This window comes from Mauremys mutica, chromosome 9 (assembly GCF_020497125.1).
Source record: "Mauremys mutica isolate MM-2020 ecotype Southern chromosome 9, ASM2049712v1, whole genome shotgun sequence".
In the NCBI taxonomy this organism is placed as follows: Eukaryota; Metazoa; Chordata; order Testudines; family Geoemydidae; genus Mauremys; species Mauremys mutica.
In genome coordinates this window covers 57,035-84,557 of record NC_059080.1, presented here as the reverse complement: position 1 = coordinate 84,557, position 27,523 = coordinate 57,035, and the positions used below count along the sequence as shown (strand labels likewise).

The following is a 27,523-nucleotide window of genomic DNA, read 5'->3' as shown; positions in this document are numbered from 1 at the left end:
AGGCTGTAAGGGTCCAGGGGGGCTTAGGGGTGTTGTGGGGGGCAGAGATACCTACATCAAGGCTGTAGGGGTCCTGGAGGGGGGATAAGGGTGTTTCTGGGGGGCACAGATACCTATGTCCAGGCTGGAGGGGTCCGTGGGGGTTTAGGGGGTTCGTGGGAGGCACAGATACCTACATACAGTCGTGAGCTGGAGCCGGTTCACTGGAACTGGTTGCTAAATTTGAAGCCCGTTTAGAACCTGTTGTCAGGATTACCATACAGCGAGCAGCTGGGGGGAGACAGGAGGCGGCAGGTTATATATTTGTGCGGTGCCCGGGCTCCAGGAATATTCAGGGCCGGGTGCCCTGCTCCAGCAATAGTTGGAGCTGGGTCTCTCCCCCGGCCCTGCCTGGATTGGGTCCCGGACCCCACAGGTCTCCTCCCCCCCCACGCCGCTGCGCCCCTGCCCGGAGCAGGTCTCAGCCCCCGCCTGCCTCCCCCCCGCCCTGCTGCGTCGTGTGGCGTCCCTGCCTGCTCTGTGCTGCCGGAGGGCTCCCAGCAGAACTGCTGTCTGCTGCCGCAGGGTCCTAGTGCCTGCCCCCACTAATGGCAAGGCAGGCTGCCCTTACCCTGAGCCTCTCCAATGCCCCAAACCCTCAGCCCCAGCCAGAGTCCTCAGCCCCCCGCACCCTAATCCTCAGCCCCAGCCCTGAGCGCCCCCACATCATGGACCCCTCATCCCCCTGCACCCTAATCCTCAGCCCCAGCCAGAGCCCTCATCCCCCCCCACACCCTAATCCTCAGCCCCAGCCCTGAGCCCCCCCCGCAGCATGAACCCCTCATCCTCAGCCCCAACCCTCATCCCTCTGCACCCTAATCCTCTGCCCCAGTCCTGAGCCTCCCCCCACAGCATGAACCCCTCATCCCCAGCCAGAATCCTCATCCCTCTGCACCCTAATCCTCTGTCCCAGTCCTGAGCCTCCCCCCACAGCATGAACCCCTCATCCCCAGCCAGAACCCTCATCCCCCCACACCCTAATCCTCTGCCCCAGTCCTGAGCCTCCCCCCACAGAATGAACCCCTCATCCCCAGGCCCTCAGCCCACAGCCCAACCCTCTTCCCTAGCCCTGAGCCCCCCCGCAGCATGAACCCCTCATCCCCAGCCAGAATCCTCATCCCTCTGCACCCTAATCCTCTGTCCCAGTCCTGAGCCTCATCCCCAGCCAGAACCCTCATCCCCCCACACCCTAATCCTCTGCCCCAGCCCTGAGCCCCCCCCGCAGCATGAACCCCTCATCCCCAGGCCCACAGCCCAACCCTCTTCCCTAGCCCTGAACCCCCCCCTGCATCATGAACCCCTCATCCTCAGCCCTCCCCCTGCACTCCCTCCTATCCCCAAACTCCCTCCCCCTTCCCAACCCCAAACTCCGTCCCAAAGCCTGCACCTTTCACCCCATCATGCACACCCACCCCCTGCCCCAGCCCAGAGCCTGCACCCAGCACCCAAACTCCATCCCAAAGCCTGCACCCCGCACCTCTCCTGGACCCTAATCCCCAGCCCAGAATCTGCACCCCAGACCTCCCCCGTCGAGCCCCCTCCCAGAGCCTTAGGCAGGTGGGGGTGGAGTTGAGGGTCGGGTTCTGGACACTACCAAAATTTTTACAAACTTGCCACCCGTGGACAGGACCCCTGGCTCTGTGCAGCTAGAGCCTCCTTTGCCCGAGCGCTACCTTCCCCCGGCAGCCCCCCCGAGCCTCGTCACCCCCGGATTCCTCCCCTCCGAGTCTCCTCTTACCTTGGGCTGTGGCCGGCTGATTGAATCAGGCTGCAGCTCTCAGCCTGCGGGAGCTGATTCAATCGGCCTGCGGGAGCCCAAGGTAAGACGAGACTGGGAGGGGAGACTCTGGGGGTGACGGGGCTCTGGGGGGGGGGGAGAGGAATTGGGGGTGACGAGGTTTGGGGGGCTGCGGGACAAACCGGGGGAAGGTACCGCTGGGGCCAAGGACGCTGGGCTCTGCAGCTGTCTCCCAGCAGCAGCTGCCGCCCCGGGGGGTTTAATAGTGGGGGTCCCAGCCCGAGCCCCCAGCCCCCGCTGGGGGGAGGGGCGCAGGGCGGGATGACGCAGGGGCTTGTGGGAGTTGTAGTGCGCCCCGGCCTACAACTCCCATCAGCCCTCGCAGACCCAGTGGGCGGCGCTTTGGGCGCGACAGGCTCCGCTCGCAGGGCGAGGCCTGGAGCGGAAGTGACGTCAGCGGTCTGGAGGCCGCCCTTGATAAGCGGGGGACTCGAGTGCGTTGGGCGTGAGGCGCTGCGGCCCCGGGACGTGGGGCCGCCACAGCGACCCCGCCCACCCCGCGGGGTGTTTGGGACCGGCCCCCCCCAAGTGCTCCCACAGCCCCTCCGCCTCCCCCCAACGCCTTTCCTCTCCCCCCTGTCCAGCCACAGCCCCCCCGGCGCCTCTTTCCTCCCCCCCACGGGCTCCTACAGCCCCCCCATCTCCCCCCCAGCCACAGCCCCCCCCCGCACCTCCCCCCCGACACCCCCAGCGCGCCTTTCCTCCCCCCCCCCGCCTCCCCCCAGCACCCCCAGCACCTTCCCCCGGCCACAGCCCCCTCCCCACCACCTCCCCCCCCCGACACCCCCAGCGCGCCTTTCCTCCCCCCCAGGCTCCCCCTGCCTAGCCACAGCCCCCGCGACCTTCCCCAACCCCCCATGGCGCCCCCCGGTGCCCCCGCACTGCTGTGAGCGTCCCCAGCTCCTCATGGGCCGCAGGCTTCCCTCCCCCACGGGCTCCCCCAGTGCCCCGAGCACACTGCGAATTTCCCAAGCCCCCTTGGTGCCCCCAGCCCCCCTGCATCCCTAGTGCGCCGCGACCTTCCCCAGCCCCCCCAGTGTCCCCGCACTGCTAGCACACCATGACCTTCCCCCTCTGCACCCCCAACCCCCCCAGCTCCCCGTGACATTCTCTAGTCCCCCTCAGCCCCCTACAACCTTCCTCTTCCCTCCCGCACCCCCCAGCCCGCCCTGACTTTCCTCGTCCCCCCTGTAACCCCCAGCTCTCCCCACCCGCCCCCCACCCCCTATGCCTGCAGCCTTCTCCAATCTGAATGCCTGTTCCTCTAGCCGAAACCAACCCACCCCCATCCGTTGGGCCCCTCAGTCCTTTCTTCTCCCTCCAACACCTCCTAGGCCACCCCAACCTGTACCCCATCCCTACTTTCCCCCGTACATGCCTTCTCCCATAGCCCCCTTCTGCCCCCCTCCCTCCCCAACACCCCCCAGCCTGCAACAACTTTCCCCAACCTACACGCCTGTATCCCCCAGTTCATTCCTCCATTCAAGGGACTCCTCAGACCCCATCTCTCTCCAACATCCTCCCAGCTCACCACAACCTGCGCCTCCATCCATGCCTCCACCTGTAGGGACTGCTCAGCGCCCCTTCCTCCCCAACAGCCCCCCCAGTTCATTCCCCCATCCATTGGGCCCCTCAGTCCCCTTTTTTTCTCCCTCCCACCGCAACCTGCACCCCACTCTGTCCCTAGATCTGTGGGCCCCCCAGTGCCCTTTTCTCCTTTGTCCAACATTCCCCAACCTGCACCCCCATTCCTCCCTCCACCCATGGGGCCCCTCAGCCCTTCTCTCTCCTTCCTGCCCAACACGCACCCTTCATAGCACACGGGCAGGCAAGCTAGGGGACGAAACCCGTGGGGAGCAGTAGATTGTAGACTGGAGCGGTGACTGATAGTGTGGGCTCAGTCTCTTTTCCTCGACTGGGGCGGCTGTAGATGGGATGGGAGAGGGAGGCAGGGATGAGGGTGTTAATAGAGCTCTGTGTAGTGATAGTTCCTGCTTGTCTTTATTAGTTTGCAGTGGAATGTTCCAGGAGCTGGAGCCGGAGGAGAAACTGGAATAAGTGAACCTGAGCAGCCTGGACATCCTTGTAAGCAGAGATGAAGAGTCCTCAGCTTTCTGCCTTCTCCATGACTGGCTGTGAGTGAACAATTATGGCCTCTATCCCTCATCCGTACCACTCAAGTTTTCTTCAGAGGCCGTGAGCCTCCTTGTTGGCCATGGGGCTCTGTGGGATTACGACCAAGGGAAGGGACAACAGTCTCCTCTGCTCAGTGACTGTCTTGGATGCAGGTGCAACAGGCTGCTTAACATATGAACGTAAGAATGGCCAGACTGGGTCAGATCAAAGGTCCATCTAGCCTGGTATGCTGTCTACCGACAGTGGCTAATGTCAGGTGCCCCAGAAGGAATGAACAGAACAGGGAATTACCAAGTGATCCATCCACTGTCACCCATTCCTAGCTCCTGGCAAACAGAGGCCAGGGAGACGATCCCTGCTCATCCTGACTCATAGCCGTTGATGGACTGATCCTCCATGAATTGACAGTAACTCTCCACTTAACATCCTCTCGCTTAACATTGTTTCAATCTTACGTCCCTGGTCAATTACAGAACATGCTGTATTTAAAGTTGTGCAATGCTTTGCTATAACGGCGTTTGGCTGCCTGCTTTGTCCACAGTCGGCAGCCCCCCATCAGCTCTCCTATGCCCCCCCACCCCAGCACTTCCCGCCCGCCAGCAGACCCCGCGGATCAGTGCCTTCGCCCACGGCCTCCAGCCTGTGGCAATCAGCTGGCTTGCGGTGTCCGGGGACGGGGAGTGAAGACTCGTTGTGCAGGCTCCCCCTCCCTCCCCTGCTTCCAGACGCCGCAAGCCAGCTGATGGCTGCGGGCAGGAGCGAGGACCCGGTGTGTGAAGTAAAGGGGAAGGAGGGGGGAGGAAGAGGCAGGTTAAGGGTGGGGGCTTGGGGGAAGAGGCGGCAGAGGGTTGAGGCTCCCGACCCTGGTGCTTGCAGGGAGGGGAAGCTGCTTCTGCTCCTGTGCAACGTGCTTCTCCTAGCCTACAGCACCTTCAGCCTCCTTGCCTGCCTCATTGTCGCCAGTGCCAGTGGGCTGTGCCCGTGTGGGGTAAGGCGGGGGCACCCCCCAACTATAGTACTGTACTGTATGGCAAAAAATAATTCCCTGCAGCGTAACCCCCCATTTACATTCATTCTTATGGGGAAATTGGACTCGCTTAACATCGTTTCACTTAAAGTCACATTTTTCAGGAACATAACAAGAACGTTAAGTGAGGAGTTGCTGTACCTAGTTCTTACTTGAACCCCATTATAGTCTTGGCTTTCACAGCATTCTCTGGCCAGGAGCTCCAAAGGCTGAGTGTGCGTTGCGTGCTTTTTAATTGTATCTGTAAAGGTGTAATGGAAGATGGGAGAAGAAGAACCTACACAACACTGCAGATTCTGATAACTTCTGTTTTTCCCTCTTGTGTTGTGCTTAGTACCACGGAGAAAGAAGTGAAGGGTAAGAACCCACCTCCGTTGTGACATGGAAGGCGCCCAAGAGTTGTGAGACAGTGAGCGTTGTTGATTCCAGGCCATGCAGATGCCATGAAGCTGGGAGTGGAGCAGATGTCACCATCAGTGAGATAAGTGTCTGGTTTGGTGAGGACTCTGGTAACGGCCCACCTGCCTCCAGGCCAGGACTTGTGGTTAGCTGGGGCTGAGTTTGTAGGAAAAGGTTCCTGAATAGCTGTAGTTACGAGGGAGACAAGGTCCCCATTTTCAGGGGCTGGTCATTTCTCTGTCCACAAGCAGTGTGTTCTCTGCAGCAGAAGGTTGGATCCAGGGGGATGACTCCAGCTGGTGAGTTTCTTGACTTCCTCCCATGTTTTTCTCTCTCTCTCTCTCTCTCTCTCTCTCTCTCCTCTAATGTGTTGGCCAACACACTCTGTCTGTCTGTCTCTCTCTCTCTCTCTCTGTCCTTGCCTCTCCTTGTCCTGTCTCCTTTCGTAGGACATGGGCAGGTGTGGTAGCTGTGCGTCCCCACAGGCTAGGTCTTGGGAGCGATGAACAAGTACGAGGGGACCAAAATCACACAGGGTGGTGGGCGCTAGAGTGCAGTGGTGACTGTGGGTGTTGACTGAGTCTCTGCTCTAATGGGGCTGATGTGGATGGCGTGGGACAGGGAGGTAGGGATGAGGGCAAGATTTCATGCACCAGTTGAATTTTGTGTAGTGATGGCTTTTTCTTGGGTTACTTACTGCGTTTGCAGAGGAATCATCCAGGAGCAGTGTAGTGAGTCGGTGTGGCTCCCCTCCTGCCCAGCAGAGGGAGCGCCCTTGCAGACACCCAAGTGGGCAGAGCCACCACCACCTGTCCCCGCCCCGTGGAAGTCAAGGGGCGGGACAGGAAGTAGAAAAGCCGGCCACCAGAGCTCAGTCAGGGCCCAGCCGCAGCAGGGAGCAGACGTGCTGTCGGGAGCTCCTGACTGGGAACTCTCCAGGGCCCGAGGCAGCTGTCCTGATTGGCCGGAGCTTCCCCGCTACAAAGAGGAGCCACCGGAGCTTCCCTGGGCCCGGTACTGGGAGGAGCCGCTGGAACTCCCCCGTGCCTACTACGAGGAGGAGCCGTCGGAGCCTCCCCAGCCCTGCTGTTACCTGAAGGAGCCGCCTGAGCATGCCTGGCCGGACTTCCCCGAGGAGCTTCCGGATCTGCCACCAAGCCCTGGCCTTGAGGAGCCTATGCTGATTGACTGGCCTGGACCCGGTGCAACTGACGAGGTAGGCCCTGAGGGGGAAAGTGGAAGCAGCCTGGGGGTAGCTGACCCCTGTCAGGCTGCAGACACAGAGGTACCGATGTCAGTGTGTTGCGGTCAGGACCCCACTGACCAGCAGTGGTGACAGCTGCTGCTAGGGCCCCGGGCTGGGACACAGTGGAGTGGGTGGGCCTGTGTCCCCCCTGCCACCCCACTCACGGGTGGCAGTTTTCCCCCTCACCCAATGTTCCGGTCTAGGGACCTGGGCCTATATACCTGCAGTTGCTGCTCAGCCCCTGCACCAAAGGGCCTGAGCTGATTGTACTGTTTGCTGCTCAGCCCCTGCACCCAAGGGCCTGAGGTCTCTGAACTGTTTTCTGCTGTACAGCCCACTGTAACAGCGGACGCGTAAGGAGTCGATGTGGCTCCCCTCCTGCCCCAGGACCTTCGAGCCCCGGCCCAATTGATTACAAGCAGCAGCTGGAGGAGAAATTGGCAGAAGTGGACCTGAGCCGCCTGGAAATCCTCTTAAGTGGAGATCAACAGTCCTCCGCTTTCTGCCTCCCACATAACTGCCTGTGAGTAAGAGGTCAGGGCTTGGAATTCCTCATCTGTACTCACTGCAATTTTCTTCACACTCTGTTTGCTTCCTCATTGTCTATGGGGCTCTGTGTGATTAAGGCTTGAAGGGACCAGAGTCTCTAGATCTCTCTTGGCGTCTGCAGTCTGGGACTGTGGTGGGCCCGCTGTGCATCCCTTACACTCGCCCCCCTTGCCTCTGCTTGCTGGAAGCAACAAGCTACGAGAAGCAATAAGTTACAAGCCAAAAACATGCTTTTCCCCACAGGTTTGGTGTGTGTGACCAGAGTGTGCTGTGCAGAGTGACTGTTTAAGGTGTCATTCCAAGGGTTGCTTTCTACTTGTAGTCCTAAAGGTGTGATGGGATGAGGGTTCAGGGCAGAGCCTCACTGTGTGGGAGAGGCGAAAAGTAGAGCCTCCCCAACATTGCCCACTGAGATGGTAACTAACTTGTTTTTTCCCCTCGTGCTGGGTTTAGTACCAAGGGAAAAGAAGTCACGTGTCAGTGTCTACTGCCTTCATGTCATGGAAAGCGAGCGAGAGCGATGGGACCTCAAGAACTACTGATGCCAAGGAAAAGCTGTCCTACTGGGAGTGGAACAGTCGCCACTCTCAATGAGATAACTGTCTGTTTTGGTGATTGCTCTGCTCACGGCCCACCTTGCTCCTGGTAGGGACGCTCCATTTGCTGGGGCTGTTTGTAAGAGAGGTTTTTTCACTAGCTCCCCATTTTCAGGGGCTGCTCAGTTCTCTGGCCAGTAGCGGTGTGTCCTCTGCATCAGAAGGGGAGATCCAGGGGGATGACTCCAGGTGGCGAGTTGCTTGCCTTCCTCCCATGTTTCTCTCTCTGTCTGTCTCTTCTCTAGTATGTTGGCCAACACTCTCTTTCTCTCTCTGTCTCTGTCCTTGCCTCTCCTTATCCCGTCTCCCTTCATAGCACACGGGCAGGCGTGCTAGGTGTGCATCCCCACAGGTTAGGTCTCGGGAGCTATGAACAAGTAGGAGGGGATGAAAATCATGCAAGGCAGTGGGCGCTAGAGTGGCGCGGTGTCTGTGGATGTTGACTCAGTCTGTTCGAGTCGGGCGGATGTGGATGGGATGGGAGAGGGAGGCAGGGATGAGGGCAAGATTAAATGCACCAGTAGAGCTCTGTGTAGTGATGGTACTTGCTTGACTTTATTAGTTTGAAGATGAATCATCCAGGAGCCCTCGATGGGCGAGAATATGCAGAAGTGGACCTGAGCAGCCTGGACATCCTTCTAAGGAGACATGAATAGTCGTCATCTTTCTGCCTTCTGAATAACTGGCTGTGAGTAAATGGTCAGTGCTTTCACTTCCTCATCTGTACTCGCTGTAGTATCCTTCACAGGCCGTGTGCTTCATCTTTGGGTACGGGGCTCTGTGGGATTCATGCCAGGGAAGGGCCAGAGTGACAATGTTGGGTGCAAGGGCTGCTTTTTGGTTGTAATGCTAAAGGTGTAATGTGAGATGGGTTGAGGGCAGAGCCATGGGATACAGAATTTGTGAAATGAAGAGACTGTGACATTGTAGAGGGAGGTGCTAATTTTTTTTTCTTTTCCCCCTCCTCCCACCCCACTGGGTGTCACATCAGAGTCCCCTGCACTCATGCAATGGAAATCAAGTGAGAGCAAGAGGACCTCGAACTATTAATGCCACGAAAAAGCTGTCCCACTGGGAACAGAATAGCCGCCACTCTCAATGAGATAAGTGTCTGTTTTGGTGATTTCTCTGCTCACAGTCCACCTTGCTCTTGGTAGAGATGTCCTGTTAGCTGGGGCTGTGTTTGTAAGAAACTGTTTTTGTCTAGCTGTGGTTATGAGGGAGACCAGGTCAGGGGCAGCTCTAGCCATTTCGCTGCTCCAAGCACAGCGGCATGTCGTGGGGGGCGCTGTGCCGGTCGCCGGTCCCGCAGCTCCGGTGGACCTCCCGCAGGCATGCCTGCGGATGCTCCACCGACGCCGCAGGACCAGCAGGGACGCCTGCGGGAGGTCCACCGGAGCCGCCCGCTGCCCTCCCGGCGACTGGCAGAGCGCCCCCCCCGCGGCATGCCGCTTCAAGCACGCGCTTGGCTTGCTGGGGCCTGGAGTCACCCCTGGACCAGGTCCCTATTTTCAGGGGGTGCTCAGTTCTCTGGCCAGGAGTGGTGTATCATCTGCAGCAGAAGGTTAGATCCAGGAGGATGACTCTAGGTGGCGAATTGCTTGCCTTCCTCCCGTGTTTCTCTCTCTCTCTCTCTCTCTCTCTCTCTCTCTCTCTCTCTCTCCCCTCTAGTATGTTGGCCAACACACACACACACTCTCTCTCTCTCTCTCTGTCCTTGCCTTTCCTTGTGCTATCTCCCATCATAGCACACAGGCACGCGTACTAGGTGTGCAACCCCACAGGCTGTGTTTCAGGAGCAATGAAGAAGTAGGAGGAGACGAAAATCATGTGGGGCAGTGGGTGCTAAAGTGGAGTAGTTACTGTTGGTGTTAACTTGGTCTCTGTTCATTGAGTGTTGCCGATGTAGATGGGATGGAAGAGGGAGACAGGGATGAGGGCAGGATTTCAAACACCAGTAGAGCTTTGTGTAGTGATGGCTCATGCTTGGCTTTTGCAGCTGCGCTTGCAGAGGAATTGCCCAGGAGCCCCAGGCCAAGGAGAAACTGGCAGAAGTGGATCTGAGCAGCCTTGACATCCTTCTAAGGAGACATGAACAGTCCTCAGCTTTCTGCCTTCTGAACAACTGCCTGTGAGTAAGGGGTCAGTGCTTTCAATTCCTTATCTGTACTTGCTGTAGTTTTCTTCACAGGCCATGTGCTTCCTCGTTGGGTACAGGGCACAGTGGTATTAAGGCTGGGGAAGGGACATGAGTCTCCTGAGCAAAGTGACCATTTTGGGTGCAGTTACAACGGGTCCCTTCTAGTTGCAGGTGTAAAGTAGTAACGGGAGATGGTTTGAGGGCGGAGCTGTGGGATACAGGAGATGTGAAATGAAGAGACTATGCGACATTGCAGACCGAGATGCTATTTTTTTTTCTTTTTCTCCCCTCTGCTGGGTTTAGTACCAAGGAAAAAGAAGTCACACGTCAGAGTCTACTGCCCTCATGCGATGGCAAGTGAGTGAGAGCAGCGAGCCTGTGACCATTGTTCAGGCCAGGCAAGAGCCGTCCATCTGGGAGCTGAGAAGATGCTACTGTCACTGAGATAAGTGTCTGTTTTGCTGAGGGTTCTGCTCACAGCCGATCTGACTCCAGGTAGAGACACCCTGTTAGCTGGGGCTGGGTTTGTAAGAACAGGTTCCTGACTAGCTGTGGATACAAGGGAGACAAGGTCCCCGTTTTCAGGGGCTGGTCATTTTTCCATCCACAAGCAGTGTGTCCTCCAAGAGAAGGTTGGATCCAGGGGGATGCCTCGAGCTGGTGAGTTCCTTCCCCTCCTCCTGCGTTTCTCTCCCTCCCTCTCTCTCTCTTTCTCTCTTTTCTGTACTGTGTTGGCCAACACACACTCTCTTTCTCTCTGTCTGTGTCCTTGCCTCTCCCAGTGCTTTCTCCCTTTATAGGACACGGGTAGGTGTGGATCCCCACAGGCTAGGTATCGGGAGCCAGGAAGAAGTAGGAGGGGTTGAAAATCATGTGGGGTCGTGGGTGCGAGAGTGGAGGCAGGTATTGTAAAATATCTAGCACGGTTGCATGTTGGACAGTGATGGCTCTTCCATAGGTGGTTTGCTGTTCTTGCAGAGGCCCGCTCAAGGCCAATGGAGCCGCCCCAGACAGAGGAGAAGCATCTGGAGGAACCAGACCTGTACAATCTAGATGTTTCACTTGGCAGTGGAGCTAAGGAGTGCTCTCGTGATATTTGAGGAGCAGGTGTGTGTTTTTGTGAAATCTCTCTATCCAGTATCTGCTGTGATAGATCCAGGCCAGTTGGGAACAGCAGAGTAGTAGAAGGGAGATAAACCTGCCACTGGATAAGTAATTTTCTGTTCCCTGAGTGACCAGAGCAGGGGCTGCTCCAGGCTAATGAGAACACCTGACTCCAATTAACCTGCTAAGAGTCAGGTGAGGCTGTTAAGCGTGTGACTCTAATTAAGCAGTTGGTGTTTGGAATCCCTCATCTGTACTTGCTTCAGTTTTGTTCAGAGGCTGTGAATTTCCTCGTTGAACACGGTGCTCTGTGGGATTCAGATGAGGGAGAGGTACAAGTCTCCTGTGCACAGTTAGTATTTTGGATGTAGGTGCAGTGGGCTGCTTTTTAGTTGTAGTGCTAAAGCTGTAATTGGAGGAGGGTTGAGGATGGAGCCCTGAGGTGCGGTAGATGCGAGAAGAAGAAACTATGCATGTTGCTGACTGAGATGGTAACTGATTTGTTTTCCCCCCTTGTGCTGGGTTTAGTACCAAGGGAAAAGAAGTGGAGGGTCAGAGTCTGCTCCCCTCATGCGATGGAAAGCAAGTAAGAGCAGGGAGACAGCAAACGTTACTGATGCCAGGCAAGAGCCGTCCAGCTTGGAGCCGAGCAGTCGTCGCCATCTGTGAGAGAAGTGTCTTGTTAGGTGAGGGCTCTGCTCACTTCCCACTTGGCTTCAGGTACGGATGCCCAGTTAGCTACGGCTCGATGTGTAACAAAATGTTCCTGACAAGCGGTGGATATGTGGGAGACAAGGTCCCCATTTTCAGCATCAGCTCATTTCTCTGTTCACAAGCGGTATGTCCTCTGCAGAAAAGCTTGGATCCAGGAGGAAGATTCCAGGTGAGGAGTTGCTTCCCTTCCTCCCATGTTTCTCTCTCTGTCTGTCTCTTCTCTAGTATGTTGGCCAACACTCAGGTGTGCATCCCCACAGGCTAGGTCTTGGGAGCTATGAACAAGTAGGAGGGGATGAAAATCATGCTGGACAGTGGGTGCGAGAGTGGAGCGGTGACTCAATGTTTACTCGGTCTGTATTCATTGAGTGGATTTCACGCACCAATAGAGCTGTATGTAGTGATGTCTCATGCTTGGCTTTTGCAGCTGCGCTTCTAGAGGAATCATGGAGGAGCAGCAGCCGAAGGAGAAGGTGGCACACATGGACCTGAGCAGCTTGGACATTGTTCTAAGAAGAGATTAACAGTCCTCAGCTTTCTGCCTTGCACATAACTGGCTGTGAGTAAGCGATACTGTATTCAAAGCACTGAACTCCTCACTTAAAGTCGCCCCGGTTAACATTGTTACGTTGCTACGTTGCTGATCAATTAGGGAACATGCTCGTTTAACATTGCGCAATGCTCCCTTATAATGTTGCTTGGCAGCTGCCTGGTTTATCCAGTCCTTGCAGGAAGAGCAGCCTGTTTCAGCTAGCTGGTAGGGGCTTGGAACCAGGGTGGACCAGCAGCCCCCCATCAGCTCCCCGCCCCCCTAAGTTCCCTGTGCGGCAGCCACCCAGCAGGCTATCAATTGCCGGCAGTTCAGCTGTCCCTCCCCCCCACTGCTATGTGCTGCTCCTGCCCTCTGCCTTGGAGCTGCTCCCTGGAGCCTCCTGCTTGCTGTGCAGGGGAGAGGGGGGGCTAATGTCAGGGTGTCCCCCTCCCCCTACTCCTGCCCCCCACTTACCCCTTCTCCATCTAGAGCAGGGTGGGGACAGGACAGGGCTCAGGGTGGAGAGAGTCTGCTGCCCACAGCTGCTGTCTCAACTTCCTGACCTACTTAAAAAGGCAATGTGCATCTCTCACTCTTCCCCCCCCCCCCCCACCACCACCACAGGGTGTGTCTCTGTCTCTGTCTGCCATGCTGTCTCCCCTCCCTCCCTCCATTCGTGCTGCCTTGTAGAGTGTGAGGTTACATTAACAACAATGCGTTAACCCTTGAGGGCTCAGCTGAGTGCTAGTTCATCATTTAGCAGTAAGGCATTCCCTGGGAAATATCCCACCCTCTGACTGCACCACCTCAACCAAGCTTCACAATCATCATTACTGGTTACAGTATTAAATTGTTTGTTTAAAACTGATACTTTTAATTCCTCCTCTTTACTTGCTCTAGTATTGTTCACAGGCCTTGTGCTTCCTCGTTGGGTACAGGACTCTGTGGTATTAAGGCTGGAGAGTGGCCAGAGTCTGCTGTTCAGAGTGACTGTCGGGTGCTGTGGCAAGGGCTGCTTTTTGGCTGAAATGCTAAAGGTGTCATGGGAAGAGTGTTGAGGGTGGAGCGCCGCCGTGAGGGAGAGGTGAAAAGAAGAGCTAACGCGACATTGCCCACTTAGATGGTAACTTATTTGTTCCCCTTGTGCTGGCTTTAGTACCAAGGGAAAAGAAATCAGGCGTCAGAGTCTACTCCCTTCATATGTTGGAAAGTGAGCAAAAGTGATCGGACCGCAAGAACTATTGATGCTACGGAAAAGCCGTCCAACTGGGAGTGGAACAGCTGCTACTCTCAATGATAAGTGCTTGTTTTGGTGATTGCACTGCTCATGGCCCCCTTGCTTCTGATAGCGATGCTCCGTTAGCTGGGGCTGGGTTTGTAAGAAAAGGTTCCCAACTAGTAGTTATGAGGGAGACAAGGTCCCCATTTTCAGGGGCTCTCAGTTCTCTGGCCAGGAGCAGTGTGTCCTCTGCAGCAGAAGGTTAGATCCAGGAGAATGGCTGCAGGTGGAGAGTTGCTTGCCTTCCTCCTGTGTTTCTCTCTCTCTCTCTCTCTCTCTAGTATGTTGGCCAACACACACCCTCTCTCTATCCTTGCCTTTCCTTATGCTGTCTCCCTTCTTAGGACATGGGCAGGTGTGCTAGGTGTGCATCCCCACAGGTTAGGTCTTGGAAACCCTGGAGTAGTAGGAGGGGACGAAAACCATGTTGGGCAGTTGGCGCTAAAGTGGAGCGGTGATTGTTGGTGTTAACTCGGTCTCTGTTCGTCGAGTGGGGCCGATGTAGATGGGATGGAAGAGGGAGGCAGGGATGAGGCCAAGATTTCAAGCACCAATAGAGCTGTGTGTGGTTATGGCTCATGCTTGGCTTTTGCAGCTGCGCTTGCAGAGGAATTGTCCAGGAGCCCCAGCCCAAGGAGAAACTGGCAGAAGTGGATCTGAGCAGCTTGGACATCCTTCTAAGCAGACATGAACAGTCCTCAGCTTTCTGCCTCCTGCATAAATGGCTGTGAGTAAGGGCTGTACTTTTATTCACAGGCTGTGTGCTGCCTCGTTGGGTACAAGGCTCTGTGGGATTAAGGCTAGGGAGTGGCCAGAGTCTCCTGAGAAAGTGACTATTTTGGGTGCCGTTACAATGGGTATCTTCGACTTGCAGTTTTATAGCAGTAATGGGAGATGGGTTGAGGGTGAATCCCTGGGATACTGGAGATGGGAAATGAAGAGACTACACGACATTGCAGATGGAGAGTCTATTTTTTTTTGTTTTTCCTCCCTCTGCTGGATTTGGTACCAAAGAAAAAGAAGTCATGTGCCAGTCTACTGCCCTCATGCGATGGAAAGTGAGCGAGAGTGATGAGACCGTGAGCATGGTTGATGCCACGCAAAAGCCGTCCATCTGGCAGCAGAAGAGCCGTCACTGTCAGTGAGATAAGTGTCTGTTTTGGTGAGGGCTCTGCTCATGGCCCACGTTGATGCTGGTGTAGGGATGCCCCGTTAGCTAGGGCTGGGTTTGTAAGAAAAGGTTCCTGACTAGCTGTGGTTGTAAGAGAGACAAGGTTCCCAATTTCAGGGGCTGATGATTCCTCTGGTCAGGAGCAGTGTGTCCTACGCAGCAGAAGGTAGCATCTAGAGGATGACTCCAGGTGTTGAGTTACTTGCCTTCCTCCCATGTTTCTCTGTCTTCTCTATTGTGTTGGCCAACACTCTCGCTCTTTCATTCTCCCTTCCTTGCCTTTCCTGATGCAGTCTCCCTACGTAGGACGCGGGAAAAGAGTGCTAGGTGTGCATCCACACAGTCTGTCTTCGGGACCCATGAAGTATTAGGAGGGTATGAAAATCATGCATATTAGTGGGTGCCACAGTGGAGCAGTGTCTGTGACTTGGTCTTTAATCATCGCCTGGGGCTGATGTAGACCAAATGAGAGAGGGAGGCAGAGATTAGGGCAAGATTTCACATACCTTCAGAGCTTTGTGTAACGCTGACTCATCCTTGGCTTTTGCAACTGCACTGGCAGAGGAATTGTCCAGGAGCGCTATCTGGAGGAGAGACTCTCAAAAGCGGACCTGAACATCCTTCTAAGCAGACGTGAACAGTCCTCAGCTTTCTGCCTCCTGCATAACTGGCTGTGAGTAAGCAGTCGGTGCCAGTGGAATACCTCATCTATACTCGGTGTAGTATTCTTCACAGGCCGTGTGTCTCCTTGTTGGGTGCAGGGCTCTGTGGTATTGAGGCTGGGGAGGTGCCAGAGTTTGCTGCGCAGAGTGACTATGTCGGGTGCTGTTGCAAAGGCTGCTTTTTGGTTGTAATGCTAAAGGTGTAATGGGAAGAGTGAGGGCAGAGCTCCCTCGTGTGGGAGAGCCGAAAAGAAGAACCAATGTGACATTTGCCTACTGAGATGGTAACTTACTTGTTTTTCCCCCCTTATGCTGGGTTTAGTTCCAAGTGAAAAGAAGTCAGTTTACTGCCCTCATGCGATGGAAAGAGAGCGACGAGACCTCGAGCATTGTTCATGCCAGGCAAGAGCCGTCCATCTGGGAGCGGAACAGCTGCCACTGTCACTGAGATAAGTGTCTGTTCTGGTGAGGGTTCTGCTCACAGCCCACCTGGCTCCAGGTAGGGACGTCCTGTTAGTTGGGCCTGGGGTTGTAACAAAATGTTCATGACTAGCTGTGGTTATGAGGGAGACTGGGTCCCCATTTTCAGGGTCTGCTCATTTCTCTGCTGACAAGCGATGTGTCCTCTGCAGAAAAGGTAGGTTCCAGGTGGCGAGTTACTTGTCTTCCTCCCGTGTTTCTCTCTCTCTCTCTCCTCTAGTGTTGGCCAACACACTCTGTCAGTCTGTCCTTGCCTCTTTTTCTGCTGTTTCACTTCATTTCACACAGGCAGGTGAGCTAGCTGTGTATCCCCAGAGGTCAGGTCTTGGGAAGCATGGCGAAGTAGGAGAGGAAGAAAATAACGCAGGGGAGTGGGTGTGAGAGTGGAGCAGTGACTGTTGCTGTTAACTCGGTCTCTGTTCATCAAGTGGGGCCAATGCAGACGGAATGGAAGAGGGAGACAGGATTGAGGGCAAGATTTCAAGCACCATTAGAGCGCTGTGTAGTGATGGCTCATGCTTGGTTTTTGCAGCTGTTGTGGCAGAGGAATTGTCCAGGAGCCCTAGCTGGAGAAGGAAGAGACAGAAGTGGACCTGAGCAGCTTGGACATCCTTTTAAGCAGACACGAACAGTCCTCAGCTTTATGTCTCTTGCATAATTGGCTGTGAGTAAGCGCTGTACTTTGAATTCCTTCTCTGTACTTGCTGTCATAAGGCCATGTGCTTCCTCGTTGGGTACGTGACTATTGTAAGTGTAGGTGCAACGGTCTCATTTTTCATTGTAGTGCTAAAGGTGTGATGGAAAGAGAGTTGAGGGCGGAGCTCCACCATGTGGGGGAGGGGAAAAGAAGAGCCGATGAGACATTGCCTACTGAGATGGTAACTTGTTTTCCCCCCTTGTGCTGGGTTTAGTTCCAAGTGAAAAGAAGTCAGTTTACTGCCCTCATGCGATGGAAAGAGAGCGACGAGACCTCGAGCATTGTTCATGCCAGGCAAGAGCCGTCCATCTGGGAGTGGAACAGCTGCCACTGTCACTGAGATAAGTGTCTGTTTTGCTGAGGGTTCTGCTCACGGCCCACCTGGCTCCAGGTAGGGACACCCCATCAGCTGGGGCTGGATTTATAAGAAAATGTTCCTCACTAGCTTCGGTTGAGGGAGACAAGGTCCTCAGTTCTGTGTCCAGTATCTGTGTTCCCTCCTCAGCAGAAGATTGGATCCAGGAGGATGACACCAGGTGGTGAGTTGCTTGCCTTCCTCCCATGATATTCTCTCTCTCTCTCTCTCTCTTCTCTAGTGTTGGCCAACACACTCACTCTCTCTCTCTCTCTCTCCCTCTCTGCTGTCTCCCTTCATAGCACACAGGCAGGGGTGCTAAGTGTGCATCTCCACAGGCTAGGTCTCCTGGATCCATGAAGAAGTAGGAGGGGACAAGAATCATGCTGGGTAGTGGATAGTAGAGTGGAGTGGTGACTATCGGTGTTAACTGCATCTCTGTTCATCAAGTAGGGCTGATGTAGATGGAATGGGAGAGGGAGGCAGGGATGAGGGCATTCATAGAGCTCTGTGTAGTGATAGTTCTTGGTTGGCTTTATTAGTTTACAGAGGAATCGTCCAAGAGCCTTGGCCGGAGGAGAGGGTGGCAGAAGTGAAGCTGAGCTGCCTGAACATCCTTCTAAGGAGACATGAATAGTTCTCAGATTTCTGAATTCTGCATAACTGTCTGTGAGTAAGAGGTCAGTGCTTTCAATTCCTCACCTCTACTCACTGTAGTTTTCTTTACAGGCAGGGCCGGCTCAGGCGGGGCCACCGGAGCAGCAAAACGGGAAAAAATGGCGCAGCTGGAACGGCAAAGGGGGAGGGGCGGGGGGAGAAACAACGACATGGCCGGCAAAGCAGGGGAAAAACAAAACAAAAACCCCTACAGGGCGACTGGCGCCAGGGGACTCTGTGCTGCAGAGTGCGTGCCCGGTCTAATGGGGGGGAAGGGGAGGGAGTGGAGGGGGAAGAGAGAAGGGGGGCGGCCAGCGCTTCAGCGGGGCGCTCACCCCGCAGCCCCGACTGCCGTGCCGCCTGCCAGAAGGGCTCCGGTCAGCGGGGAGGGAAGGACGCAGGCTGCCCTGCTGAGCTTGCTGCAGGGCGCTCCCCTCCTCTGCGCCGCCGCCCCTACAGGACGGCTGGAACAGCAAACGACAACAACAAAAAGCAGCTGTGCCGCCCTAGGTTTGGGCGGAAGCCGCCCCGTAGAATGTGCTGCCCCAAGCACGAGCTTGCTCAGCTGGTGCCTGGAGCCGGCTCTGTTTACAGGCCCTGTGCTTCCTCGTTGAGTACCAGACACTGTGGTATTAAGGCTGGGGAAGGGACAAGAGTCTCCTGAGCAAAGTGACTTCTAGTTGCAGGTGTAAAGTAGTAATGGAGGATGGGTTGAAGGCGGAGCCGTGGGATACGGGAGATATGAAATTAAGAGACTAAGTGAAATTGCTGACGGAGATGGTAACTTGTTTGTTTTTCCCCTTCTTCTGGCTTTTAGTACCAAGGAAAAAGAAGTCACACGTCAGAGTCTACTGCCCTCATGCAATTGGAAAGTGAGTGAGAGCAGCGAACCTGTGAGCATTGTTCATGCCAGGCAAGAGCCGTCCATCTGGGAGTTGAGCAGAGGCCACTGTCACTGAGATAAGTGTCTGGTTTGGTGATTGCTCTGCTCACGGCTCAGCTCCTGGTAGGGACGCCCCATTAGCAAGGTCTAGGTTTGTAAGAAAAGGTTCCTAACTGGTGGTTATGAAGGAGACAAGGTCCCCATTTTCAGGGGCTGGTCATTTCTCTGGCCAGGAGGGGTGTGTCCTCTGCAGCAGAAGGTTGGATCCAGGGGCATGACTCCAGCTCGTGAGTTTCTTGACTCCCTCCCATGTTTTTTTCTCTCTCTCTCTCTCTCTCTCCTCTAATGTGTTGGCCAACACACACTCCGTCTGTCTGTCTCTCACTCTCTTTGTCCTTGCTTCTCCTTGTGCTGTCTCCCTTCATAGGACACGGATAGGAGTGCTAGGTGTGCATCCCCACAGGCTAGATCTCGGGAGCTATGAACAAATAGGAGGAGATGAAAATCATGCGGGGCAGTGGGCGCTAGAGTGGAGCGGTGTCTGTGGATGTTGACTCAAGCTGTGGCTACACTTAGAACTTCAAAGCGCTGCCGCGGTAGCGCTTTGAAGCGCTAAGTGTAGTCAAAGCGCCAGCGCTGGGAGAGAGCTCTCCCAGCGCTGTCCGTACTCCACCTCCCTGTGGGGAATAACGTACAGTGCTGGGAGCACCAGCGCTGGGGCTTTGACCACACTGGCGCTTTGCAGCGCCGCAATTTGCAGCGCTGGAGAGGGTGTGTTTTCACACCCTGCTGCAGCGCTGCAAATTTGTAAGTGTAGCCAAGCCCTCAGTCTCTGATCATCGAGTCGAGCGGATGTAGATGGGATGGGAGAGGGAGGCAGGGATGAGGGCAAGATTAAATGCGCCAGTAGTGCTGTGTGTAGTGATGGTACTTACTTGACTTTATTAGTTTGCAGAGGAATCATCCAGGAGCCCTCGCCGGACGAGAATATGCAGAAGTGGCCGTGAGCAGCCTGGACATCCTTCTAAGGAGACCTCAACAGTCCTCAGGTTTCTGTCTTCTGCCTAACTGGCTGTGAGTAAGCAGTGAGTGCTTGGAATTCCTCATCTGTACTCACTGTAATTTTCTTCATAGGCCGTTTCCTTCCTTGTTTGGTATGGGGCACTGTGGGATTAAGGCTGGGGAAGAGACCAGAGTCATACTTGCCAACTTTCACTGGGTAGATAAGAACCCTGAATTCACAATATTCCAAAAATCAAGCTAATCCTATTTCAAATAAGGCCAAAACAAGCCAATTTCTAAGAACCCCAACACTCAATGACTAGATCTCTCCTGGCGTGCAGTCTGGGACTGTGGTGGGTCCGCTGTGCACCCCTGACTCTCTCCCCTCTTTGCCCCTGCTTGCCGGAAGCAGCAAGCTACAAGGAGCAATAAGCTACAGGCCAAAAACAAGCCCGTTTTCTATGTTTTATTTTCCCCTTGAGATTTGGTGTGTGTGACCAGAGTCTGCTGTGCAAAGTGACTATTTCGGGTGTCGTTGCAAGGGGTGCTTTCTACTTGCAGTCCTACCGGTGTAATGGGAATAGGGTTGAGGGCGGAGCCCCACTGTGTGCAGGAGGGGAAAATAAGAGCCTACCCAAAGTTGCTGACTGAAAGGGTAACTGATTTGTTTTTCCCCCTTGTGCTGGGTTTAGTAGCAAGAGAAAAGAAGTCACAGGCCAGAGTCTACTGCCCTCGTGCAATGGAAAGAGCAAGAGCGATGAGTCTGCAAGCGTTGTTGATGCGACGCAGAAGGCGTCCATCTGGGAGCGGAACCGCCACCACTCTCAATGAGATAAGTGTCTTCTTTGGTGATCGCTCTGCTCAAGGCCCATCTTGCTCCTGGTAGGGACGCTCCGTTAGCTGGGGCTGGGTTTGTAAGAAAAGGTTCCTGACTAGTTGTGGTTACAAGGGAGACGATGTCCCCATTTTCAGGGGCTGCTCATGTCTCTGGCCAGGACCAGTGTGTCCTCGGCAGCATATTAGATCCAGGGGGATGACTCCAGCTGGTGAGTTTCTTGACTCCCTCCCACGTTTTTCTCTCTCTCTCTCTCTCCTCTAATGTGTTGGCCAACACACACTCTGTCTGTCTGTGTCTCTCACACTCTGTCTGTCCTTGCCTCTTCTTGTGCTGTCTTCCTTCGTAGGACACGGGCAGGTGTGTTAGGTGTGCATCCCCACAGGCTAGGTCTTGTGAGCTATGAACAAGTAGGGGACCGAAATGATGCAGGGCAGTGGGCGCTAGAGTGAAGCGGTGACTGTAGGTGTTGACTGAGTCTCTGCTCTAGTGGGGCTGATGTGGGAGGCAGGGATGAGGGCAAGATTTCACGCACCAATTTAATTTTTTGTAGTGAGGGCTCTTGCTTGGCTTATTTGCTGCAGTTGTAGAGGAATTGTCCTGGAGCAGCAGCTGGAGGAGAAATTGGCAGACGTGGGCCTGAGGAGCCTGGACATTCTTCTAAGGAGACATGAACAGTCCTCAGCTTTCTGCCTCGTGCATAACTGGCTGTGGGTAAGTGGTCAGTGCTTGGAATTCCTCATCTGTACTTGCTGTGATTTTCTTCACACTTTGTTTGCTTCCTTGTTGGGTGTGGGGCTCTTTGGGATTAAGGCTGGGGAAGGGACCAGAGTCACAATTGCTAACTTTCACTGGAGAAATAAGCACCCCGACTTTGACAATAAGCCAAAAATCAAGATAAACCCATTTGAAAACAAGGCCAAAACAAGCCAATCCCTAAGAACCCCAACACTCAATGACTAGATCTCCCCTGGCGTGCAGTCTGGGACTGTGGTGGGCCCGCTGTGCACCTCAACTAGCCGTCCCCTTTGCTCCTCCTTGTCCGTGCTTGCTGGAAGCAAAAAGCTACAAGAAGCAATAAGTTACAAGCCAAAAACAAGCACAATTTCTACGTGCTTTCCCCACAGGTTTGGTGTGTCTGACCAGAGTCATCTGTGCAGAGTGACTATTTCAGGTGTCGTTGCAAGGGGTGCTTTCTACTTGTAGTCATAAAGGCGTGATGGGAGGAGGGTTCAGGGCAGAGCCCCACCATGTGGGAGAGGCAAAAAGAAGCGGCTACCCAACATTGCCAATTGAGATGGTGACTGACTTGTTTTTCCGCTGGATTTAGTACCAAGGGAAAAGAAGTGACAAGTCAGTCTACTGCCCTCATGCGATGGAAAGCGAGCGAGAGTGATGGGACTGCGAGAATTATTGATGCCTTGAAAAAGCCGTCCAACTGGGAATGGAACAGTCATCACTGTCAATGAGATAAGTGTCTGTTTTGGTGATTGCTCTGCTCACGGCCCACCTTGCTCCTGAAAGGGATGCCCCGTTTGCTGAGGCTGTTTGTAAGAAAAGGTTCCTGACTAGCTGTGGTTTTGAGAGAGAGAGAAGATCCCCATTTTTAGGGGCTGCTCAGTTTTCTGGCCAGGAGCAGTGTGTCCTACGCAGCAGAAGGTTGCATCTAGGAGAATGAGTCCAGGTGGTGAATTGCTTGCCTTTCTCGTGTGTTTCTCTCTCTTCTCTAGTGTGTTGGCCAACACTCTTTCTCAGTCTGTCCTTGCCTTTCCTTGTGCTGTCTCCCTTCTTAGGATATCGGCAGGCGAGCTAGGTGTGCACCCCCACAGGTTGTGTCTTGGGAGCCATAAAGAAGTAGGAGGGGACGAAAATCATGCAGGGCAGTCGGTGCGAGACTGGAGCGGTGACTGTTGGTGTTGTGGGGCTAAGACAGATTGAAAGCGACGCAGGGAAGAGGGCCTTAATTGGGCTCTATGTAGTGCAGGAGTTCTCAAACTGGGGTTTAGGTCCCGTCAGGGTTGTTATTTGGGGGGTTGTGAAATGTCATCCTCCATCCTAAACATCACTTGGCTTCCAGCATTTATAATGGTGTTGAATATACAAAAAGTGTTTAATTTATAAGGGGAGGGTCACACTCAGAAGCTTTCTATGTAAAAGGGATCATCAGTACAAAAGGTTGAGAACCACTGGTGTAGTGATAGTTCTTGCTTGCCTTTATTAGTTTGCAGAGGAATTGTCCAGGAGTCTCAGCTGCAGAAGAAGCAGGCAGAAGTGGACCTGAACTGTCTGGACATCCTTCTAAGGAGACATGAACAGTCCTCAGCTTTCTGCATTCTGGATAACTGGCTATGAGTAAGAAGTCAGTGTTTTCAATTCCTTATCTGTACTCTTGTTTCCTTCATAGGCCGTGTGCTTCCTCGTTGGGTACGAGGCTCTTTGGGATTAAGGCTGGGGAAGGGACAAGAGTCTCCTGAGCAAAGTGACTATTTTGGGTGCAGTTAAAATGGGTCCCTTCTAGTTGCAGCTGTAAAGTAGTAATGGGAGATGGGTTGAGGGCAGAGCTGTGGGATACGGGAGATGTGAAATGAAGAGACTACGTGATATTGCAGATGGAGATGGTAATTATATTTTTTTTTCTTCCTTTTACTTCTTCCTTGGTACTAAATCCAGCAGTCACACATCAGAGTCTACTGCCCTCATGCGATGGAAAGTGAGTGAGAGCAGTGAGCCTGTGAGCATTGTTCATGCCAGGCAACAGCCGTCAATGTGGGGGTCGAGCAGACGCCACTGTCAGTGAGATAAGTGTCTGTTTTGCTGAGGGTTCTGCTCATGGCCCATATCAGTTTCTTGCCTTTCTCTGTGTTTCTCTCTCTCTCTCTCTCTCTCTCTCTCACTCTCTTCTCTAGTGTGTTGGCCAACACTCTCTGTCTCTGTCTTTGCCTCTCCTTGTGCTGTCTCCCTTCGTAGGACACGGGCAGGAGTGCTAGGTGTGCATCCCCACAGGCTAGGTCTCAGGAGCTATGAAGAAGTAGGAGGGGATGAAAATCATGCAGGGTAGTGGGCGCTAGAGTGGAGCGGTGACCGTCAGTGTTGACTCAGTCTCTGTTCATCGAGTCAGGCTGATGTAGATGAGATGGGAGAGGGAGGCAGGGATGAGGGCATTCATAGAGCTCTGTGTAGTGACAGTTCTTGCTTGGCTTTATTAGTTTGCAGAGGAATCGTCCAGGAGCCCCAGCCGGATGAGAGTGTCAGAAGTGGACCTGAGCAGCCTAGACATCCTTCTAAGGAAACAAGAATAGTCCTCAGGTTTCTGCCTTCTGCATAACTGGCTGTGAGTAAGGGCTCAGTGCTTTGAACTCAGAGTCATCTGTACTCACTGTAGTATTCTTCATTGACCGTGTGGTTTCTTGTTGGGTACAGGGCTCTGTGGGATTAAGGGTGAGGAGGGGCCAGAGTCTGCTGTGCAGAGTGACTCTGTTGGGTGGTGTTGTAAGAGGTGCTTTGTACTTTTAGTTCTAAAGGTGTAATGGGTAGAGGGCGGAACCCCGCCGTGCGTGAGAGAAAAAGAAGAGCCTAAGAGACATTTCTGATTGAGACGGTAGCTTACTTGTTTTATCCCCTGGTTTTAGTACCAAGGAAAAAGACGTCACATGTCAAAGTCTACTGCCCTTATGAGTGAGAGTGACGAGACTGTGAGTGTTGTTGGTGCCAGGCAGGAGCCGTCCATCTGGGAGCAGAACAGCTACTACTATCACTGAGATAAGTATCTGTTTTGCTGAGGGTTCTGCTCATGGCCCACCTGGCTACAGGTAGACACACCCTGTTAGGTGGAGTGGGTTTGTAAGAAAAGGTTCCTGACTAGCTGTGGTTTTAAGGGAGACACGGTCCTCATTTTCAGGGGCTGATGATTTCTCTGGCCAGGATCGGTGTGTCCTCGGCAGGAGAAGGTTAGATCCATGAGGGATGACTCCAGGTGGTGAGTTGCTTGCCTTCCTCCTCTGTTTCTCTGTCTTCTCTACTCTACTCTGTGTTGGCCAACACACTCCCTCCCTCTCTCTCTCTTTGCTGTCTCCCTTCATAGGGCACGGGCAGGAGTGCTATGTGTGCATCCCCTCAGGCTAGGTCTCGGGAGCTATGAACAAGTAGGAGGGGACGAAAATCATGCATCGTAGTGGGCGCTAGAGTGGAGGGGTGACTGTGGATGTTGACTCTCTCTGTTCAAGTGGGCCTGATGTAGATAGGATGGGAGAGGCAGGGATGAGAGCAAGATTACCTGCACCAATTGAATTTTGTGTAGTGATGGCTCTTGCTTCGCTCATTTCCTGCGCTTGCAGAGGAATTGTCCAGGCGCAGCAGCTGAAGGAGAAAGTGGCAGACGCGGACCTGAGGAGCCTGGACATCCTTCTAAGCAGACATGAATGGTCCTCAGATTTCTGCCTTCCGCACAACTGGCTGTGAGTAAGCGGTCAGTGCTTGGAATCCCTCATCTGTACTGGTTCCGGTTTTGTTCAGAGGCTCTGAATTTCTTCATTGGACACGGTGCTCTGTGGGATTCAGATGAGGCAAAGGCACAAGTCTCCTGTGCAGAGTGAGTATCTTGGATGTAGGTGCAGTGGGCTGCTTTTTAGTTGTAGTGCTAAAGCTGTAATGGGAGGAGGGTTGAGGGCGGAGCCCTGAGGTGTAGTAGATGGGAGAAGAAGAACCTATGCACGTTGCAGACTGAGATGCTAACTGATTTGTTTTTCCCCCTAGTGCTGGGTCTAGTACCAAGTGGAGAGTCAGAGTCCACTCCGTACATGCCATGGAAAGGGAGTGAGAGCTGGGAGATTCTAAGCATTGTTGATGCCAGGGAAGAGCCATCCAGCTGGGAGTGGAGCAAGGACCACTGTCAGTGAGATAAGTGTCTTGTTAGGTGAAGGCTCAGCTGTGGTTATGAGGGAGACAAGGTTCCTATTTTCAGGGGCTGCTCAGTCCTCTGGCCAGTACCAGTGTGTCCTCTGCAGCGGAAGGTTGGATCCAGGAGGATGACTCCAGGTGACAAGTTGCTTGCCTTCCTCCCGTGTTTCTCATTTTCTCACTCTCTGTCTCTCTAGTGTGTTGGCCAACGCTCTCTCTTAATCTGTCCTTTCCTTTCCTTGTGCCATCTCCCTTCTTAGGACACAGGCAGGCCTGCGAGGTGTGCATCTCCACAGGTTAGGTCTTGAAAGCCCTGGAGTAGTAGGAGGGGACGAAAACCATGCGGGGTAGTGGGTGTGAGAGTGGAGCAGTGACTGTCAGTGTTGAATCGGTCTCTGTTCAAGTGGGGCTGATGTAGATGGGTGGAAGAGGGAGGCAGGATTGAGGGCAACATTTCAAGCACCATTAGAACTGTGTGTGGAGATGGCGCATGCTTGGCTTTTGCAGCTGCACTTCCAGAGGAATTGTCCAGGAGCTCGAGCCGGAGGAGAAACTGGCAGAGGTGGATCTGAGCAGCTTGGACACCTTTCTAACCAGACAGGAACAGTCCTCAGCTTTCTGCATTCTGGATAACTGGCTATGAGTAAGAAGTCAGTGTTTTTCAATTCCTTATCTGTACTCACTCTTGTTTCCTTCATAGGCCGTGTGCTTCCTCGCTGGGTACAGGACATTGTGATATTAAGGCTGGGGAAGGGACAAGAGTCTCCTGAGCAAAGTGACTATTTTGGGTGCAGTTACAATGGATCCCTTCTAGTTGCAGATGTAAAATAGTAATAGGAGATGGTTTGATGGCGGAGCCGTGGGATATGGGAGATGTGAGATGAAGAGACTACGTGACATTGCAGATGGAGATGCTAATTTGTTTGTTTTTCTCTCCTATGCTGGGTTTAGTACCAAGGGAAAATAAGTCACATGTCAGAGTCTTCTGCCCTCATGCAATGGAAAGTGAGTGAGAGCAGCGAGCCTGTGAGCATTGTTCATGCCAGGCAAGAGCCGTTCATTTGGGAGCCAAGCAGATGCCACTGTCAGTGAGATAAGTGTCTGTTTTGCTGAGGGTTCTGTTATCAGCCAATCTGACTCCAGATACAGACACCCTGTTAGCTGGGGCTGGTTTGTCAGAAGAGTTTCCTGACTAGCTGAGGAGACAAGGTCCCCATTTTCAGGGGCTTGTCATCTCTCTGTTCACAAGCAGTGTGTCCTCCTCAGGAGAAGGTTGGATCCAGGAGGATGACTCCAGATGGTGAGTTACTTGCCTTTCTCCTGTGTTTTTTTTTCTCTCTCTCTCTCTCTCTCTCTCTTCTCTAGTGTGTTGGCCAACACTCTCTTTCTGTCTGTCTGTCCTTGCCTCTCCTTGTGCCGTCTCCCTTCATAGAACAGGGGCAGGAGTGCTAGGTGTGCATTCCCACAAGCTTGGTCTCGGGAGCTATGAACAAGTAGGAGTGGATGAAAATCATGCAGGATAGTGGGCGCTAGAGTGGAGCAGTGTCTGTGGATGTTGACTCAGTCTTTGTTCATTGAGTCCGGCGGATATAGATGGAATGGGAGAGGGAGGCAGGGATGAGGACATTCATAGAGCTCTGTGTAATGATGGTCCTTGCTTGGCTTTATTAGTTTGCAGAGGAATCGTCCAGGAGCCCTCGCCGGAGGAGAATATGCAGAAGTGGATCTGAGAAGCCTGGACATCCTTCTAAGGAGACATGAATAGTCCTCGGGTTTCTGCATAACTGGCTGTTCCTCATCTGTACTTGCTGTAGTTTTCTTCATAGGCCGTGTGCTTCCTCCTTGGTAGGGTGACCAGATGTCCCGATTTTATAGGGACAGTCCCGATTTTTGGGACTTTTTCTTATATAGGCTCCTATTACCCCCACCCCCTGTCCCGATTTTTCACATTTGCTGTCTGGTCACCCTACTCCTTGGGTACGGGGCTCTGTGGCTGGGGAGGGGCCAGAATCTGCTCTGCAGAGTGACTATGTTGGGTGCCATTAAGAGGGCCAATGTAGACAGGAGAAAAGGGGCCTGAACCCTGATTACAGGGCGGTCACCCTTTCTTAAGTAAAATATGCCTCCTTTAAACTCGGTGTGTGCAGGGGGAAGTCCCCAATGTGAAAAGATCTGGAAATGAACAGGTAAGGGAGGGATCCTGTTGAGTGTCTCCTTTCCGATCAATCCTCCATCTCTCAGTGACACCTTTCCGGACTTACCTTCCTACCTCACCAAGAAAATAACTTTGTGCTCCCTAACCTTTAACAGAAAAGACCCCTCTTCC

The 27,523-nt window shown here is 53.8% G+C and overlaps 3 long non-coding RNA genes across 6 annotated transcripts; all 3 read left to right on the top strand.

Moving 5' to 3' along the window:
* The first annotated feature begins 6,338 nt into the window (after positions 1-6,338).
* Positions 6,339-26,918, top strand: LOC123378062. Of its 4 annotated transcripts, none has more exons than XR_006582446.1 (4): positions 6,339-6,615; positions 6,979-7,168; positions 7,648-7,839; positions 26,869-26,918. It is a non-coding gene; the product is annotated as an uncharacterized LOC123378062 (long non-coding RNA). The 4 variants fall into 4 exon arrangements; XR_006582444.1 differs by lacking the exon at positions 26,869-26,918 and adding an exon at positions 12,176-12,227; XR_006582447.1 differs by lacking the exons at positions 6,339-6,615; positions 6,979-7,168; positions 7,648-7,839 and adding exons at positions 9,870-9,921; positions 26,149-26,497 and having other exon boundaries at positions 26,869-26,899.
* LOC123378061 lies at positions 14,764-18,454 on the top strand. The gene is made up of 4 exons (XR_006582443.1): positions 14,764-15,403; positions 15,715-16,536; positions 16,784-17,604; positions 18,399-18,454. It is a non-coding gene; the product is annotated as an uncharacterized LOC123378061 (long non-coding RNA).
* Positions 23,574-25,276, top strand: LOC123378060. The gene is made up of 4 exons (XR_006582442.1): positions 23,574-23,632; positions 23,931-24,277; positions 24,636-24,889; positions 25,054-25,276. It is a non-coding gene; the product is annotated as an uncharacterized LOC123378060 (long non-coding RNA).
* Positions 26,919-27,523: the final 605 nt, after the last annotated feature.